The sequence below is a fragment of the Hirundo rustica genome, chromosome 9, assembly GCF_015227805.2.
Source record: "Hirundo rustica isolate bHirRus1 chromosome 9, bHirRus1.pri.v3, whole genome shotgun sequence".
Classification (NCBI taxonomy): Eukaryota; Metazoa; Chordata; class Aves; order Passeriformes; family Hirundinidae; genus Hirundo; species Hirundo rustica.
Window position 1 is genome coordinate 16217738 of NC_053458.1, and position 20620 is coordinate 16238357.

The 20620-nt window shown below is 36.3% G+C and overlaps 1 protein-coding gene across 9 annotated transcripts in view; it reads right to left on the reverse strand.

The window, feature by feature from the left end:
• The window catches only part of ZNF644 (zinc finger protein 644), a 51409-nt gene that overhangs the window by 20625 nt on the left and 10164 nt on the right, over positions 1 to 20620 (reverse strand). For all 9 annotated transcript variants that reach the window (XM_040073649.2, XM_040073646.2, XM_040073650.2 and 6 more), the window contains exon 2: positions 11467 to 11522. The gene's annotated coding sequence lies outside the window, so the exon portion shown is untranslated. The remainder of the gene's footprint in view (positions 1 to 11466; positions 11523 to 20620) is intronic.

Here is a 20620-nt window from a genome sequence, read left to right on the forward strand (position 1 = left end):
GGGCAGTGCAAACATGTGCTAGGAATCAGTAATGCAAAAGTCAATTAAAAGAAGTGAAGCCTACAATGATGTACAACAGCTACAGCAATTTTACAACTCAATAATGTAAGCTTCATATAGTATCAGGCAGCAGAGTATAAAACTGTTCACAAAACATTTATAAGAAACTGATTGAGACAATTTTGCTTGGATTTTCCTTGGTTTATTGCTGCAGAAGCAGACAAAAGTGTGCTTAGTCAATCTGATAGCCTGTACTAGCTTTTCTCAACAGGAAGCAACGTTGCTAACGAAGTGGTAAATTCAGTGTTAATGAGTGGCTTCACTGTTACCACCTATGAGGTAAAACCTTGCATGTTCCAAGTTCCACCCATCTGTTCTGGTGTGAGGGGTTCAGAGGAAGAACAGACGCTTCCCATTTAAAGCAACTTCATTGGTACCCCCTGAACAGCGGGGAGGCAGACTGAGAATATTGTGCTGCTTGGAGACTGCAATCCTCATTATCAGAATCGCTCCTCAAAACTTCTCACAGGTTTACAAGATGAAGACAAAGCTATGCTCTACATACAAAACCATACTGCTAATGAATATTAGTGTTAAAGCTGAAGTTAGGAAGGTGGCTAGGACACCCTGTGGTCACCATTAAACTGAGATTCTCTTCAGAGTTATCAGAGAAATCTAAAGCATTATGTAACGCAATCTTGTAAGAGACTCCTCTCCATACTGCATATTTATGGAGATTGTGAACTACTCCATATGGGTATGATTAGAGGTCTTCTATGGTAATACAGGTATCCCTACAGATTTGAGTCTTTGAATCAAGCCTGAAACGCTTACTGTATCAATAATATCACTGCTACATTTTAATAATTTTCAGCTAATTGTAGTTTTTATTCTTATAATATTACATTATTATTTTTTCCAGCTAGCAAGGTGGTACAATTCACTGGTTTTTGTGTAGGACAACAATAATGAAGTAAACAATTTTAACAATGTGGCATTAGAGAAAACAGAAAATGTATTTTAAAATTACAATAATTTAGTCTTGTAGTAACACTGAACCAAGATGCAATACTTCAGTTACATTATCTACTCCAGGTGTCAGAATTAACGCAGCAACAATGATCGGTATAACTAAAGACACAATGCCATGTTTTTTGAGGAAATGTTATCATCTAACTTGTCTCTTGGGAAAAAATGAAAAATTGATCATTGTAATAATTAAGATGTAACCAAGGCTATGCAATATTCTTTGCACGCTTCCATCAGAGTTTTAAAATTATCTTCTGTATACCAGACCAGGATTACAAAATTATTAATTCTGTCAAAATACATAGCATTTAATACTTGGTGTATTTGAAAAATTAAAAATTGAGATCAAACTTTCCATTTGTTGAAATTTGTTGCTTATCATATCCACCACTAGGACTACATTACCTCAACTAGACAGTTGAGGTAATTTTTATGTAAGCAACTAATGCAATATACCTAGGAGATATATACATGTAAAAATGGTGATAGTGTCTCGAAAAGCCTACACAAGCATACACAATCCCAGCTCATACCTTTGAAACACACTTTAGATAAAGGCTAGGTCGAATTCAATTCAATTATCTCAGTTAAGCCTAGACTTTCTGCAATACACTTACCAGCGTTATTTTTGGTTTACATGCTATGCTATTTACTATCGAGAAATTTCATGTTCCAAAGAAGAAACAAACCAATTATTTATCCAGCTAAGCCTCATTCCACTCTCTATTGATTGATTTAAAATCTACCTAATTTTAAATACTGTTTTTATTCATAAAATATCTGTTTTAAAAATCATAATGTGTTCTGCAGATATGACCGCCTGTGGCCAGACAGTCTAAGCATTAAAAAAGTGTAAGGTCAGATCTATCTTCAAGCTGACAGATCATAATTTAAATGCCTTAAGCTACTCTTATTGTCATAAAAAATCTTGAACATCAGTATTTTTGCAAACTATCAGCACTTGCTATAACACCTTACTACACTACATCTTGAGGTTACTACAGAAGAAATGAGGTGATAATTGCATATTAACATAATTATTTGGTAATCCCTCCAAGCAAGCTTCCTAGGTCACTCAGTAATTCAGATTAGATGCAACCTTCCTGTCATCAGATCTATGCTGTCCACTTTCTGTTCATTAATAATTCTTTTTGATAGGAATGTACTTAAATCCATTGTTCTATGTACATTATTAATCGTATTTATTACCAGTAGGCTTATGACCTTTCCAAGTTCTTACTTCATAACGACAACCTCTACTATGCAGTAGGATCACACACCAAATTAAGAGCGCTGCCTTCATGCAATGCAGTTCAGTAAAGCTTACACCTCAGTGCCAAGCATACCATGCTGTTGCCTACTAGCAGTTGTAGGCAAGAGATCTGTCAGCCTCTTTTGTAAGCTGTGTCATTTTGTAGGTACTTACAATAAATTTGAAATGACACTGGAGCTGAAAAATTAAGACACAAGAATTTGGTTGAGTTTGTACAAAGCATGAAATGCCTTTATGTGTTCTGATATCAAGTTTCTCACTAAATTGATAAATATGAGCCAATGAGCTAAAAGCACAGAGCAACTATTAAGCAGCACAAAAATTCAGAAGACATCTCCTAAATGATTTGAATTTCATCAGCCTAGTTAAAGAAACTGAAGAAATACGGTGTCTTTCAGCAGTGCTGTAACAAAGTCAAAAATGTACCTGTCCTGTGCTAAATAACTCCTCATATGTCAAGTCCTTTAAGCAGATATGTGAATAGCCAGAATTCAAGGGATGGTTCAAATATTCACGAGACAGGAAGGGTGCTTCAGGTTTGCACTGCTCCCGTTCAGATTTTTCTTCAAGACTTCATTATGCAAATAGAGAAAACTAATAAAACCTATCATTTTTTCATAAATGTTCCTGTAATAAAGCATTCTCAAGTGACAGATTGTATTAAAGGTGATGGAACCAAAGTCACAGATTTTTAGGCAACAAACAGAAGACCAGAGGGAGTTTAAGTACATCATGGTACGGGACTAAAAAGGTATCCTTCTTTCATCTTGCCCCATCACAGTCTATCATCATAATCATGACCTTAATCATGGCAAACATCAAGCACAGAACTTCTGCCAAGAGAAAAAGGTTTAAGAACCTCTGGAAAATGAAGGTTTGTACAGAGTAATAGAGGAACTGGTAGCTTATCAGCACAAACCAGCCACATCTAGAGAAAACCCCAAACCTTAGAATACAGCTGCACAATATTTTTGCCTCTTCCATAGAGCAATGTACTGAGTTTATGCCTCAGAAGCTTTGGGTGTTATCTAGCAATATTAATGCCCCAAATCAATAAAATCACAACACCTTGATCATTAGAAGAATACCTATTACTTGTTTTCCAGTTTATTTCTTTTTAAAAAGCTATCCCAATCCACCCTTATTTCAGGCGGAAATAAAACTGCAAAGCCTGACAACTAGAGGACAAGTCAGTGACTCCTCTTCCCCCAGCTTCTATCTCTGTTTGCAAATTAAGCTGTTGAAAATACATTTCCTTCTGCACAGTAGAAACACTACTTGTAGACTTACTTAGCTTTGAAATCTACAAATGAACACTTCTGCATTTTTTCCAACTTCTGTAGCGAAGAGACAGTTTGTTTAATATGCATAACATCAGGAATACTGCTCCCCCACACCTTACATAGTCCACAGTTATTAATCTAACTATAATATGAAGAGTTCCATTCAAAACTAGTTAGCTTCAATACAATTCAAGTCCACAGCTGCTGACATAACAATACAAGCACTGGGAAACTCTCACAGCTAACTAGACTGCTATATGAATTTTTTTAAAGCAGTATGAAATATTACCAATGCAACATTTGTATTATATCTAAATAAATACAAAGTTACTGCCACCCACAGTATAACCTTTTTTTATAATGTTAGAAAGTTCACCAAGTTGTCAAGTATCTGCAGAAAAAGGTGACCATAGAGAAATTCCTAGTTAGAGAGGAGCCGTGACAAAAGCAGCTTGTTTTTTCAGTAAGATTATAATTGAGAAGATCAAACCCAAAGCTCACTTTTTCAGAAAGTTATTTTCCTTAAAATTAGTTCCTAATGCAACAATGCCTTCAAAAGCTCTCTGTCAGGTACAGAAAGGAAACCAAACATTCCTTAAAAATGTCAAAATTCCAGAAACTCGATTTCTGGTCTAAAACATGTAAGAATGATACATTAATATCTCATGTGAAAGGAAACTGAACAAAACTTAAGACCAACCATACAATTAGAAATCACAAAAGAGAATTCCATTACTGCCACCAGCAATTCTTAATCTTGCTCCTCTAGTATTGATTTGCTTGGGGAAATAAACCAGTTTGTCACAATGGGGGGCGTCGTGCTAAAATTCAATACTGAAATCAATAATAATAAACGACAATACAATTTTAGTGTCACAAGAACCACATGTATCACTATAAAAAATACTCCTCTGGTTTTAACTGCTCATGCAGCAGTTTAAGACGGTTTCATTGACAGGTGCTGAACTAGGTATTTCTAAAAGATGACTAGCCAGAACACAAAGCCAAGATGTTGAATCTGGTGACTTAAGAACAGTCACACACTGGCAACTCCACAGGCTTTGTAAGTCCTGCCCAGAATTTCAGAGCCCTGTTCACAGAGGACAGTCAGATACTTGCCTTCACGTTCCTGCAGCTCTCTAGTCTGGATTTTCAGTAGTGCAATGTAGTTTGAATTGTACACCATTAGCTCGACTAGAGATGAGAACCATAATTAAATATTGAATTGTCCTAAATGCAGACATACATGGTAACAACTAGAGAATTCCAATAAAGAAGTATTAAAAACAGAATTAATGCTCTGTGAAAATACACACTATTTCTCTTCTAACTGTTTGTTTACTTTTACATGCATGAATTCTCTTCCTTGATGCCATCTCACAAACCCACACACTTTTCTCTCTAAAGAAACTAAATGTCTGAGAAAACATTACTAATCTCTTTCAGCAACGTTAACTGTGTTTCTCAGTGAAATGTATTCCTAAACCTCAAGTATGGTACAAAAAAAAGCTTTTATTTAGACACAACACAATAAATAATATTATTAACCAGCAGCATATTAAAACCAGAAAGCTTTTCTTCATTACAGTCTACAAAAAAAAGCCCTGCTCCTATCCTTGCTGTGAGGTATCTTTATCTCACTGCCAAAAAATGAAGAGTTGTGATCAGTGGTACAAAGTGTGCATGGCCAGGAACTAAATCTGTACCCTGGGGCTGGTAGCAGGTCCCACACTGCTCAACATCTTCATCAACCACCAGGATGACAGGGCAGAGGGTACCCTTGGCAAGGCTGCTAATTTCACAAGACTGATAACAGCAGCAGGTTCTGATACCAGAGAGGGACCTCAACAGGATGGACAATGGGATTGGACAAGATGGCTACAGGTTCCTCCCGAATTCAACTGTTCTGTGATTCTGTTCTAGTACACTTTGCCACACAGTATCCCAATTCTTGCTTACTTTAGTCCTCTTTAGAGTGCTCCACAACAGCTCAGATTATCCACAATTTTTCAATTTCAAAATAGTAATATAGGCACAAAAGTATTTTTAAAAGGCTTCCAACTATCAACTTTGAATTTATCATTCTGACAGCTGAAGAAAATTACACCAAAATTATTAGGTATGCATTAAAAGCATGTTCTCGCTATCCCAAGTTATGTAGAATATGTTGACAGCAAAACTATAATTTGATGCTCCTCTCCCTTCTCCCTCTCTTCCAGAGATCCTGTTTTCCAGAGTTCTCTCATTAAATAACATTACCACTAAGTAGAGTAGTATTATCACACTCAAATATATAAACATGTATTTCCCAATTCCCACCTCATTTTCTAGTTATATTTCTACAATTTTAGAATTTTACACAGGACGAATCCCTCTTCCTCACCACCATATACATAAATACCTTCCTGATGTGTCACACCTCACAGAGGCTGCTCAGTGTTGACTCTTCAGGCAATACAGTAAAAGTATTTCCTCCTTACAGAACCCACCGCCCAGCAACGTTCATCTCCAGTCACACTAAGTGAGACATTTCACAAAGAGATTATATTTAGGAAAGTATCTGCACTCTTCCAGACTTTAAGATCACCACTAGAGTCCTTACATGGGGCAGTATACGAAAGATCCTGCTGACCATTGCAGAAGATTTTGGCTTGCAGAGAAGAGGAAATATTTTCAACACGGCATCATATACTGCCAAATTACTGTGCTATTCATTAGAATTATGCTTTTCTTTGCAGCAAAGCCAGTTTAAATAACTGCTGCCTTCTTCTACTCTGCCAAGTTCCTTCTTTCACACATTAACAACCATTTAGTTATCCAGTTTAAAAAGGCTGGGACCCAAACACCACTGAATCAGCACAGTTGAGAGGCAACAACGATGGGTAAGGGCAAAAACTTTTACTAGCTTTATTGACAGAAAAACCCACTGGAGAACCTTTTCCTAAAATCTGTATGAATAAATAAAAAGTAAAAATGTAGAGAACACTTTGTAAGACAAAAAAAGCAGCTTTGACAGTCCTCTATTAAACTGCAGAATGCAGCACTATAAAGAATTTTACCATGAAGCAAATTTTGTGTTCTAAGATTACTTGAACTAAACTACGCAACTGAAGTAAAATGCTAGACATAAATGCTAAAATAATTCAACTGGGGAACATTAAATACATCTTCTGAGAATACTATTAACACAAGCAATACTCTTAAATTGTGTATTAGACATGATATCCAGATTTTCCATAGAGACATACATATGCAAATTCTTCCAGTGGGTTAAATAAAAAGTATTTTCCTTTATAAAACACATAACTAACTTTCAGAAATTTAAAAACTAATCTACTCCTCCTTAACCTACAGTTTTACAGGATCAGCCACCTTATCTGCTCAGAGACAAGTCCTTTTGAAGCCAGGTACTGCCACCAAGTGGCAGTGAAATTTGGATTTGCAAAACCAATTATCTCTCACGTGGAGCATAAAGGAGTGAAAAACGTTCAAGCAGCTGCCAAATATGAACAATGCTCTGCTAACACAAGACATTTAAAAATTAATCAATGCAGAAGGCAGCTATCCAAATCTAAAACTGATCTTCAATGTAAAACAAAGGGGGTTCCAACAATTCGTTCCTTTTATTCAGACACCGCTTGTAAACACTTGGGTAAAGAAACCTTTTTTCCAATATAAATCAAATACATATCAATAAAACAATTAATAGTTAGGTGTTTTAAGTAACTTTATGCAAATCCCCAATGATTACAGCTATATCACAAGAGAGGTCTTATTTGCACAATTTCAGGAAAAAGTGAATTCTGTAACTGACATAAAAGACCTCTTAAGGTATAAATATCCAGCTTGTTATCTGGATAAACTACCCACTCAATCTACATTCATTAGTACATAAAGATCACAATCAGACTGAAAGATTTTTTTAAAAATCAAATATATTTGACTATTTTTACAGGAATATTTCACAAGTTAATTAAACAATATTGCTAGTTACCTGCATGAACTAGTTGTGAAGTGTCAATCCAACAGATCACAGGTGAAAACTTGAATGGCAACATGTTGCTGCTGCATAATGGATTACAAAGTGACTTTCTCAAAGATGATACTAAGAACACTTGGACCCAATTAATGCAACACATCTTTAACTTCAGAACGATTCTGACCTTATTTACTGTTATATTGAACAGAAGTTGTCATTCTTTTTATCCAGCATGACCTGAAACACATCTAGCAGTTTCTCATGATTTTTTGCTTTTTTGGCTGATAACCACTTGCTGTACAAATGTTAATGTAATCATAAATTTTAAGACTGTATCTCCTGCTAATGGAAACAGATTTTTTAATTTCTAAAGCATGGTATCTTTCCCAATTATAAAAATACTAGCTGAAACAAACACTCTGCTTTTACTAATTTAATTCAAAACCTTAGAGTAATGAAATACATTAGTGATATTCACTCACCCTTATGAGCGAACTGGCTCTTATCCTATGTTTTTTCAGTTATCAAGGATTAAAAAGCTAGTAAAATTCTAAGTAGCAGTACCAGGTAAGGCAAAAAAGCCATGTTGTTCCTTTTCAGATTAAGAACAAAAAATTCTGTTGACTTGGAGAAGGTTATTGTGCTTGCTGATGAAAGGACAAAATCAATGCTTTTAAAGGACTCAAACCTATCTAACATCGTACATGACCAGAAAAACATAAGTGAGAAGAAAAGCTCAGGTCAGTCCACCAACACTTGGGGTTTATTTCTTCATTTTTTTTAATTTAAAACAAAGAAGTCATCACCAGAAATGATTAATGGCAGAAAACTCCACTTCATGCTACCAGGATAATATGAACGAGATAAAAACTATATGAGATCCTCTCTGAGCCAAAGAAACAAAATTCCCACATACTAAAATTGATCCTGTGCAGAATTCTGTATATAACCTATCCTTCTTCAGTAGTCATGGTATTATTATTCACTAATTACATCCTTCTACTTTTAGGTAAAGCAATACTCAACACATTCAAGGCAGTTTCTGGAAGCAAGTTTGGCTTGTCTGGTATCTAAAATGCTTAAAATATGACCTCACTTCACTGTCCACACTCAAATTACAGGGAAATTCAGCACAAGCATGTAACTTCTTCAACCTATCCTGCTACACAGAAGTGTGGCTCGCTGCACTTCTACATGGAGACCTAGATTGTTTCTTCTTAACTTTCCCCTGTATTTAAAACAAGACAGATTTTCCTGTGGAGTTCAGCCATGCAGCTTGTAAATCAGAAATTTTAAGAATACTGTGGTTACCCCAATAAAGTACAATCACTGTTTGTTAACAGTATCTTATACCTGTGTATTTTCAACTAGTAACAGATTTCTTTATTTATTTACAAAAGTCAGGATATGTTATCTTTTGTGTTTGCATTAGGAACGTGAATGATTTAAAATCATAAAAACAAAACTCCAAACCCTTTACAAAAAAAAAAAGAAAAATCTATATCTATATATATATATATCTATCTCCCTACATGGAAAGCACACTAGAAGAATCTACAGGAAATACATTATGGTCACGTGTACAAGAAAAATGCTTCAGCAAGTAACTAAATCACATTTTCAGGTATTGCTTTAAAAGACATAAGCTTACACAAAAAGGCAAGTCTGCACTGAGTTGTGGGAGTGAAAATTATTGTTTAGAAATCTCTGAGATGCTGCAGCCACGACATTAATGAGAGGAGACTGAAGACACTGGCAGTTGGGAAATGCAGGTTGTTGTTGAAAATGAACTCTTTCAGTCATCCCTGCTGCCCCTCTCTGAAGCTTCTTCAGCTCTGCTATGTTGTTTTTCAGTCACCCAACTGGAAGAAGCAATACACACTGCAATGCAATGCAGCTATGGTACACCACAAATCTGTAGAACTGGATCTGGTTTTTGTTTTGTTCACCAAAAAAGCGCAATAAATCCACTGATTTACTGACTATTCAGTTGTCATTTTTACTGAACCCTGGGAACCTCAAAATCTCCTCCAAGCTATAGCAATACTGATCAAACGTCATTACACTGTTTCCATTTATTCTTTTATACATTTTTCTGTCCTCTTGCTGTGAATGCAATACTGCAGGCATTCTCCTCAGAGACCGGCTTTTTCCTACTAAACACAGATAACCACCATCATGATGAAAGGTCTTCAGAGTTTCAGTCAAAAGACTTCAGGCTTAAAATACACACTGTTATTTATATATTAGACTTTTCAACTAATTTTCTGTATTTAAATGCATAATTAGATAACACACAAATTAAAAAGAAACCGCATAAATGCCAAGCTTTAAGTACTGAAAGCATTAGAAGGCACAAGGAACAGTTTGAATTTTACTGTCAATTCAAGTCCCTTTTCTAGCCATAATTCTTGTTTTACACTCATCCTTAGATGAAGTATTTCCTTTTGCAGAGTTATATTAATTTGTTTTCTCAAAGCAGCACATTCCAGAAGCCAGCAAAGTCAGGCTAAGGCACTAAATATCTTCTACACAGAAGTATATGCATAACACAGCAGTAGAGCTTATTTTTAATTGTTCATAGTTCAGAAGACAATTAATAATCAAAGTCCTGAATCAGTTATACATGATACAAAAGATCAACACTCAACAGAAGAGTTATTTTAAATTCCCCACAAAGCACTCTTCTATAATCAGTATTTTAAAGTTGACAGTAACGGCTCTGAAGAAGTCTTAGTGGAACAGAAGATATGAACAAAGCAGTTCACATCTATTTTAAAATGTACATACTAAAATTTCAAGGCAATATTAAGTCCACATATTAACTGGAGCTTGGAATTGAGGAACAAACTCATTTAAGCAAATGGGATCTCCCTCTCACCTCTTCAAAATATCAAGTCGCTGCAAGCAGCTACATTCTGAGATGGCACATTAATCAAAGAGCAAGCAGGAAACTTGAGAAGACAGCTCTGGTTTGTTACAGAGGTCTCTATAGCAGAGTCCATCATGCCATGTCTCCAAAGTAGAGAATTCACTGAACTCTGGGGCCTTACCTGAAGATTCTCTCGAAAGACTCAAGTTAAAACAGATTAAAGCTCTTCGTTACATGTTTCACATAATTATATGGAGACAAGATTAATTTTATAGTTCAAATTATTCCTGGAGTAACAAGTAAATGGAAGAGAAAAAGATAAGCATCTTAATTATTTTTCTCAGAATAACAGAGAAAGGGGGTGGGGAGAAGGAGGAAAACGCCAGTTACAGAAAACTTTTCCTAGATGGACACTTTGCAATTGCAAATGGACACCTAAGTTCTACCAGCAGTAAATCTCCATAAACTCTGTCTTCCAAATAGCTGGCAAGTGGGTTCCTAATGACAGAAAGGGTGGGCAAAAACGCCAACAGAATGTCATTGTTTAAAACTTGAAATGCTATTCTGATAGTTGGTCAAATTTTCCCACGCAGTTATTTATTAATACAGTAAGTGCAAGTTTAACATGCTGCTTTTACAGTGCAAGGTACACCTTCAGTACTTTGAAACCAGGTGGATAATATGTAGAGGACAGTTTTAATTTAAAGTCTTCATAATTTTAGCTCTCAACACCTAGCAGAAAACCCTGATAGCTTTTTGACTATAATAATTTATGGAAGAAACACATAATTATCATAATAATATTAAATATTAAATATTAAATATTAAATAATGGGAGAATGTATTTTGCTCCTCTTCTGGTTTTGTAGAAGTAACACTGCACCATGACATCACATACACTGCATACATTACAGTAATCAAGACACAAATTTCAATAGAATTTTCACTGATCACTTTTCTGCAGGTTTAGCAGTATATGCAAATGACATTTTTTGGGAAAAAGCCCCACCAACAGGAAACTCCTACTCACCTTTGCTTGTTGGATTTACATTATGCTGTAAGATCCACTTCCACCTTAAAACAAACCTGCAAAATAAAACAAGAACTTACTGTACAGCTGTCATTCTTTTCTGCTTGTGTCCTAGACTATCAGACAAGACAGGCAAAACAGAGAGGTAGGAAATCCACAGCCATAAAAGTATTCTATCCTTTTGATCTCAGGGTAAAAGTATCAACATTCCAGTGGCCTTCTCTCAAACACATGTAATTTCCAAATAACAAGGAGGACTTTAAGCTGGAACCTTTCTAATTTCTCATCTTTTCTAAGGCAAAATTGCGTTTATGATTCTAAGGTTAGCTGGCCCACTTAAAATTTATAATTTTTTTGTCTGCAAGAAAGCTGATCAATGTCAGATGAACTTGTCTTGCTGATGTATCTTTAGAACTAACTATACAAGGTCATTTCTCACTTCCTATTTGGAAATTTTGAAGAGACTCCAAAAGCAACTGAAGCTGCACAAAAAGAAGAATGTATTTGGGTATGGTATCTCTAAAGAACTGGGTCTACTAGTGAAGACACAACTACCAGCATAGGGCTTTACAGAAAAGGTAGGTTGTTCTTATCTACATTAAATGTTTAGAAACCATCAAAATCGACTCTGAATGAAGTAACTACTGTCACACACTGTCCTTACCTCATTTTATTCACACAAAGCTTTTTGATTCAGAGTTCCCCAATCAATCTGCAATTGTCTCAAAGCCCCTTACCTAAATTACAAAGACAGACCTTTCAAAAAAGTCTGACTGGATAATATAAAGCAACAGAAGATAAGTATTTGAGCTATTCAATATACATACTCATTTCTCAAATACGATTTATTACAGAAAAAAATAGAATTATTTGGTCAGATTTTAAAGTATTATTAATTCACCTAGAGAAGCAGAAGTGTTACTTTCAAATAGCAGTGCAGATCTACTGTATGTTACAAAAAGTAAATGCAAAGCTAGAGTTTTATGCCCACAAAAATAACAGCCTCCATATACAAAGAGCAAAAACACCTTTCAAAAAATGAGAAAGGAAGTCAGTGGTCATGGCTTTACATGACTGAACATTATGATGAGCACTAAACCAGACATCTCAGTAAGGCTGTGCACTTCGGCTGGGGAGTGACAACCCCACTCTAACACTTCTCTCATTATGAACTATGACTCTGCTCCTGTGCAAAATGGCCTCAAACACTCACATCTTCTCAACTATGCAATTAACTAAGCATTAGCAATAACTGTTCTCAACATAGGTTTCATGGCTTGTGACTCAACTGCAGACAGAATCTCTCCATCAAAGGATTAAGCCCAGACAACTGCAGATCACTGGGGTGATACAGCAGTACAGTGTCATACCACCCACTACAGCCTTTCCATAGGAACACTTCACTTTGGAGCCACCAATTGACTTAGTATAGGGTAAGACCTCCCATTTTATGTGATCAATCTATCTAGGGGACATGTAGTCCTATATTCAGTGAAGGTGCACTTTGCAGAAAACTTAAATGCAAGTACTCTTACATTTCCATATAGTTTGGAGCACCGGGAGCTCATAAACCACGCTGCAGATAAATCTGGGGTTATTCTACATCTGGCACAGAGAGAAAGAGAAGGAAAAAGAGAAGGTGGGCCATCATAATCTGGATATTGTCCAGCTGAAGGAGAGGTGACAAGTTTCACAAAGAGACCACCAGCATGTAAACTGCTGAAGGACCAAAGAGCTGATCACTGTAGCACAGCATCAAAAACTTCCAAGGGCCCTACAGAACTAACTCCCCTTTTTGGGATTTCAAACCCTCTGGTGTACAAAGCTCCACCCAATGGGAGCTGGTACTTGCAGTGTCATGCAAACATCTTCATGAAGGCAACATAATCCACAGGGACACCAGACCTTAGCCCAAACTACTGATAGCACTGAGACTGTTTAAAGCCACCCACCTGTAGAGCTTAACCAGCACTTACATCTCCTCTCAAAGGTCTCTGTGCTGTCAAATAAGATTTCTCTCACTCCAGTATAAACTCTTAACACCTACAATTAATTTCAAGGGTGATGACATTTGAAATAACTGAGTGCCTGACATTCTTCACCAGCAGATTCAAGAAAGGTAATTCTCCAAAAAATTCCTGAGAGAAAGGCAAAGATTTCAACATCATAAATGCTTTTGCTTCAATCCGCCTCATTATCAGGAAAGGAAGTGGGCATGAAAGTTACTCCCCCATACCAGGTAATAGAAGAGGGCATGAAAAGGGACACAGAATTGAGTAAGAAATATAGTTACAGAGCATTCACCTGGAGGCCTCGCTATTCAAAGAGAGAGAAGGGGGACTACAGCAGAGAAAAAAAAAGGACTGCTGTAAAATGGTCAGGCTTCTGATTAGTGATAAGCAGCTTCCTGTTCTGATATGGGCAGCGAACAGGAAGTGGAAGAAAACTGAAATGGTGGGAAGACATCACAAATGCACCCTCAGTGGTAATAAATGAAAGAAGATAGACTGAAAACTCTTGCTATAATCAAGTATCTCCCAACAGCACATCCCCTCCCGCTCTGAGGAAAAAGTTTTAGAAACACTAGAATGCAAAGGTGTACAATAACAATAAGTAAGTAAAGCTTGTTGTAATCCTAAGAAGAGTTTTGACCCATTTGTTTACTATGCAGCCCTTATTTCATAACAGTTCCGTGTTGTAATTGACATTTCTACATCCGTCTGGGAAAAGACACCACCACCTTTAACTACCACCTTCTCCTGGAAGATTGCAGCTAGGAATGTAATTGATATGGAAGCTTTTTACGTGGTTTATTCAACAGGTTTTGTTTTGCTGTGTGTTGCTGTTTAACATAAAACCCGTTTTGCCCCTATAGCCGATTATAACTGTGTGGGAAGAAAGAGAGAGGAAGAAATAAAGACTAGAATAACTATACTATACAAACTACTTTTGTTGGTATAAACTGTGGCTAAACAGTCAATTCCACCAGCTTGACATAACATAGCAAAAAGCCTTGCAACTGTAGTCTTGACTTCACAGCTTAGAAAATCTGATTAGTTAGTCGAGAATGGCAGCTGCATTTATTAGGATATGAACATCCCAGCATTAAATTCTAAAACAGGGTGTGGAATAAATTTCATTCCAATATCTGTTGCAGCTCTGTAAAAAAATCTATAATCTTACAAAAATCTAACAATCCTATATATCAGTGCAGGAAAAAACAGCCAGCAGAAAGCAGAGATTACTAAGAAGGCTATTACAAGAAACCCAGGAAGTTCCTGCCAAAATTGTACATGCAGTATCAGGGATAAAGTAATTTCAGAAGACAACTGAAAAGGCCAAAAACTTAGCTGATGAGAGTCCTACATCAGTTGAAACAGATGAAAAGCTCTTTAAATACAAGCCTTATACTGCCATTTTCCAAATAAGTAGTCAGGAATGACCTTGACTGTACAAAATGTAGTTTCCTGCTTTCTGTTAGCAGAAGGAGCTTTCATTGTCTTTGATTTCTATTTAAAAAGTATAAAACCAATTTAATCTACATTCAGTAACCACAAATATCTAGAACATTCAGTGTAGATTAAATAATCATTTGAACTTAAACATGAGGTTTTCTAAAACCACAAAATTAATCCCTTTCAAGAATGTGTAGAATCCCTCAATCTATGCTATTCCAACTGTAGTTTAACCAACTAAATTATATATGCCACAATCCCATTCACCAAAATTAAATTTGTAAAGAAAAAAACATAATCCCTCTTCTTAAAATAGGTAATGAAGAGCAATACTTAAGACCAGGTACTATCCTGGAGCCTGAAATACCCGTAAGTCAAATTAAGCAAAAGCTTAACACTTTGTAACATGAAGAGACAAAATTTAAGTCTTTTTACTGGAGATGCTCCTAACTTCAAAGAATCTGCACTGAGCGAACAAAAGCACGCAAAGGACTGCAAGAGAGAAGACTGCCTCTTGCATTTTGAATCTCCTGCTAGATTTTGAGAGTTATCTGAAAAATAGTTCAAAGAAGTTACAATTCTTCCTCTGTCTATTCATCACAGTAAAAGCCACACGCACAGTTCCCAAAGCTGTGGTAGGGCTTTCACGTGGATATGTTGAAACCTCATTTTTCTACTCGTAGAAAGTTTTGCGTTTTGACAACACTCCATATGGGATGGTGAAGCACTTCAAGGAAACGTGTGACAGCATAGGAAATGAACACAACTGATCATACCTCAGACTGGGAAGCTGTTTCAGTCCAAACAAGATTACAAGTACTTGAATACAACATTAATAGGAGCATCACAGTAGGGAAAAAAGTAGTCAGAGAGAGTAGCTTGAATGGAAACAAAAGAACCTCTGTTTATAGCATCAATTAGGTCAAACAAGAGATTTAATGATTATTTCAAAAATGTGCATACCATAAATAAAAAAAAAAGAAAAGTCATCACAGCGAAAAGTATTCTAAGTAGGCAGGAGTTTGGACTAACAAAACATATTGGTTGAAAAAGTTATTTTTCCTTTCTATAATTAAACAGATCAGATGCAAACATTCAAAGATGTACACAACAGGCACACAATAAAGATGCAAAGATGTCTACAGAGAAGCAAGGGAAAAAAACAATTTGAGAGCTATTTACTTTGAGCATATGTTATCCAGTAAGCAAATATGTAACAATGAACACACAAACGAAAGCATCATAAAAGCACTAAACTGAAGCATCAGTTTGAAGATGGGAGTCCTGAAAACTTTTAGATTTTCAAGACCTTAAGAGAAAACATTAACATATTGTTTTTGAAGATTACTTATCAATGCAGTTTCTCCCCACAGCTAAGATGGGCACAACATTTTAAGTATCACTGACATTAAAAAGTTTACAGTCCATCAATACCCTATTAAATTGAATGGCATTCTTCACAATGAGATTTACCGTAAGCAATAAGTTACAGACAAATAATTCACCACTTCTATAATTTCTCTGCCTGTTTAAGCTACAGATCAACCTACCACTTGCATAATAAACATCCACATATCTTCAGTCACCCTTCAACCTATTCATTTTGACCACATGAACTAGCTCTTCAATTGCTGCACTCAAATACCTTAAATATAACAGCTTTTCTTAATTAGGGAAAGCTGAAGCACAGAATGACATCATCTCTCCATTCCTCTCCAAACTGCTAATGGCATTGTACACATCCTTGGCATCATCCTTGACTCTGAACACATTTCCGTTCATTATGCTGTCAGCAAAATCTCATCTGCACAGGAACTGCCTCTACCCTTCCAGTTATACAGTCATTCTGTGCCCAGTCTGAATTTTTATATATATATGTGTGTACATATATATCTATATATGTGTGTGTGTACATATATATATATATATTCATTCACCATACATCATCATGTAAGCTTAACCCAGAGCACCTCAAAATAGAGTGACATATCCTATGACTACAAGCACTGCAAAAAAAGTATTCCAGAGAATATTTACACAAAATCTTCCCTACCTCATAAGAAATTTCATTATGGTTCCTTAAAAATTTGTAGTCCAAGTTTGCACCTCCCATTTCTCAGCTGAAAAGTAACTGAAAATGCAAACCAGGAAAGCTTGATCACTGAAGCACTTTCTAATGAACCAACAGCCTTGAGTAAAAAACATGCATTTTGTGTCTTTTAAAAAAAAAAAAAAAAAAAAAAAAGCAAGCTTTTAGAAACGTCCAAGGCAACCTCATATTTGAAGGTTTGTTTTTAAAATACTAAACTGCACAGTGATGTTACACATTCGTAGCGTTGTCCTCTCCTTTTGCCAGAACTACAGAATTTTAATAAAAACATGAAGCAGGCCAAGTTAAGCATAAAAGCAAAACAAGTTTAAGCTAGGATTGTGTCCATCAAGTTAGAGCATCCCCTTTAGTGTACCACTAAGCAACCTCATTCTACAGTTCAAACATTTGTCTTCACATACTACTCATTTTTCTACAACTTTGAAGTTTTATCTTATGTATCTTTGGCACACATTACTGCAAATAGTTTATCAACCCCACATCTACCAAATGAATCCAGTGCCTTTTCAATCAAGGAAGTCCGACAGAACCAAAACCCCAAAAGATGAAAAAAGTACAGAAAAATGGGATCTTCTCTAGGTATAACACACATTACACATATGGGACTTTGATGAAGAGCAGACACAGTTTACTGTCAGACCATACCTGTCATCAATCTGCCACCTGTGGAATCCTGATAGAAACAGAAATGCATCAATTATTCTTCACACATTCACTGAACTTAACATATCCCTTTCCTGATGTACTGCACAAAATAACTCTGAAATTCCTCAGTATAACTGCAACCTATTAATCAAAAACCTCTAAGAAGTTTCTACACAATGCATACACTTACATCCTTATGAAATAAAATATAATAGTTTCCCAAGTAGATTCCACTCTATTATCTGACCCTCATTTATATATATTGATACTTATTTATAAATATTCAAACAAGATTTAGGTTGGCATATTTATTTCAAACTCAAAATATAAAAAATCTTTTAAAAAAAGCTTTGCTGCATGCAGAAAAAAAACACTCAGGGCTTAATTTCAAAAAGCCAGAATTATGTTACCAGATACTACATATTTTCTGAAATAGTATCTCTGTACTGTTTTTTTGTTCTGTTTTTTTTTTCCCCTGCAAGTTATTTTGTAAGGACATTACGTTTATTGTTAAAATTTAAAACCATTAAGCAATTTTTTTAGTGTAGTGAAGGCAGTAATGAGGTTTTAAAAGATATTTACTAGAAATTAGTTTCTCCACTAAACAGACTGGCATTCTAAAATGCCTGATGATATCTACTACATCTAAATGGATTAAAATATCTGTTCCCTTTAATGACACTTTCATTTCAAGGCAGTATCTCACACAATATTTCTTACAGTAGTTAAAGCAGCACATTAATAATCACGCCATCTTCTTACTGTAGCAACAATAATTTCTGGTAGCCATTTTCTTTCCAGCTTTAACACTGTTTCAAAGCCAACAGTCCTTCCTGCAACCTCTGTATAAACCCAAAGGCAGCAAACTGCTCAGCAGTTTTTTCTGGCTACACCCTTCAGATGCCTGCCTCCAGACCACCTGCAGCCCAGTGTACTCACCTATCAGTATTCTCTAGCGCTGCACTCGACTCAATTTCAGTTTACACTAATGGAAATCTAACAGCATGGCAGTTCCCTTTTTAAAAAACCCCAAACGAGCAACCCCCACATGTAGGAGACTGAACAGTTTGCTACTAAAGGATACGTTAAGGGGAGAGCAGCGGCGCAGTTCATTATTTTCGCCTGCAGGCGCTAAGAACTCAGCCCAGGACAGGATCACCAAGCCGCGGGCAGCGCCTCGGTCACCGCACCGAAACAGCCACCCAACCTCCGCAGATCACAGATTACAGCATCAAAGCCAGGGCTGGAGCCAAAACCAATTTCTTAACAGACTTATGCTGAATATCTCTGAACTTCCTACGTTGCAAGGCAAATTAGTGTACATACTCATTTCCGAGTCTTCCTCAGTTTCTCTAAAGTCTTCAAAATAACTAAACTTAAAACACTTTCTTGAATTAAGACTGCAATGCAGAATTTTAAAAAAGGTTGAGTCTAAAATCCTACAGCTCAAAATTAGTGATAAATTATTATTTTCTTCCTTCTGTAAGAAAAAAGAATTTTAAAAAAAAATCTCCCTTTCTTGCTATCATGACAGTTTGAAAGAAAGCAGTAACGAACAGAAAGTGAATTACATTAACATTTTTAACAGCAATAGCAGGAAACAGTGAACTGCTATTAGCATGTAAGTACCTCCTACAAAACAGGATCCTAAGCCCAAATTCAGCTCCTCACAAGTTTGTTCCAGTTGAAAGGGTAGCTATGCTGGGATCACGAGCTCTAATGCCTGTTGTTGTCTGTCTAGACAGCGTTTCTGACATTTCCTGACCATAGCAGGAAAGGGAATCTCCTGTTCCTACCCTCAGAGGAACTGTATTCTCTGTGGCCATGAAAATGTAAAATCTAACAAAAAATTCCTAGAGATTTCATGCACACTTTTTGTCAGTATTAGCAAAGCTTTGCTCATGAAGTGCTAAGGAATATCTCATATATAAGGGCTTACACTTAAAATGAAGGTAGGCTTATGGTGAACTCTGAACTGGAGTGGCAGAGATTTTATTCTGTATCCCCAGGACAGTACCTTCCAGAAGAGGACAGAGTAGACGTTCTGGAGTATCACTCCCTGTGAACAGCACTGCTAACTCTCAAACAGCCTTCTTCCTTATCAGAGGCCTAAGCTGTGACTACTATCAATGTTCCAAGATGAAGAAAATAACCATATAAAACAATCCAGAAAAAATACAGATTCCAAACCAATCACCTAAAAATATGAATTCCAGCACTGCCATTCTTCCAGCAAAAGCTTTTTCCAAATAAAAGATACATATATTTCATACATAGTTTTCAGACACTGCTTATCAGATTTGAAGTGAAGCTACAAAATGCTTCCCAATCAATATATATACACAAGCTATAATCTTTACACTCCATGAAAAGAACACTTTGGGGAGCCACATGTACTAAACCAGTAATGCAAGGATTTCCTTTCATTTTGCAGGAGCCTGCTTTTTGGTGACAGAGGAATGGTTCTGGTGAAGAAGGAAAGTTATAATATGCTGTCAAGACTATCACCTTAATAGCCACTGAAAATGTAAAAATCCATTCCTCGCTGAGCTGCTCAGTGTTCACTTTTGGTTTGGTGACCCTGTAAGTTTCCAGCATCGCCCATGGCCTACATAAATAGGTAAGAACTATTTCCTACCTTACCTAAGCTGTTGCAATGCAACATAATTAAGCCAGCTGTGTTTTATTTTATACCTTCATGCCAGAAAGCTGCACAAGTGTTTTCTGAATAGGACCAGCAAACATCTTACAACTGAAGTTACACTACCAGACCTGGCAAGCAAACTGGGGCAAATGCCTCCACATCCCTCTTTGAAATGTAATTTGTGACCATCAGTTACTGTCATGAACACTCAATTGAGCCAGTCACACCCACAGCTCAGGTCTGATACAGCATCCATGTCTCATTAGTAAGCTCCTATTCATGGTCCCTGTGTTCAATTGG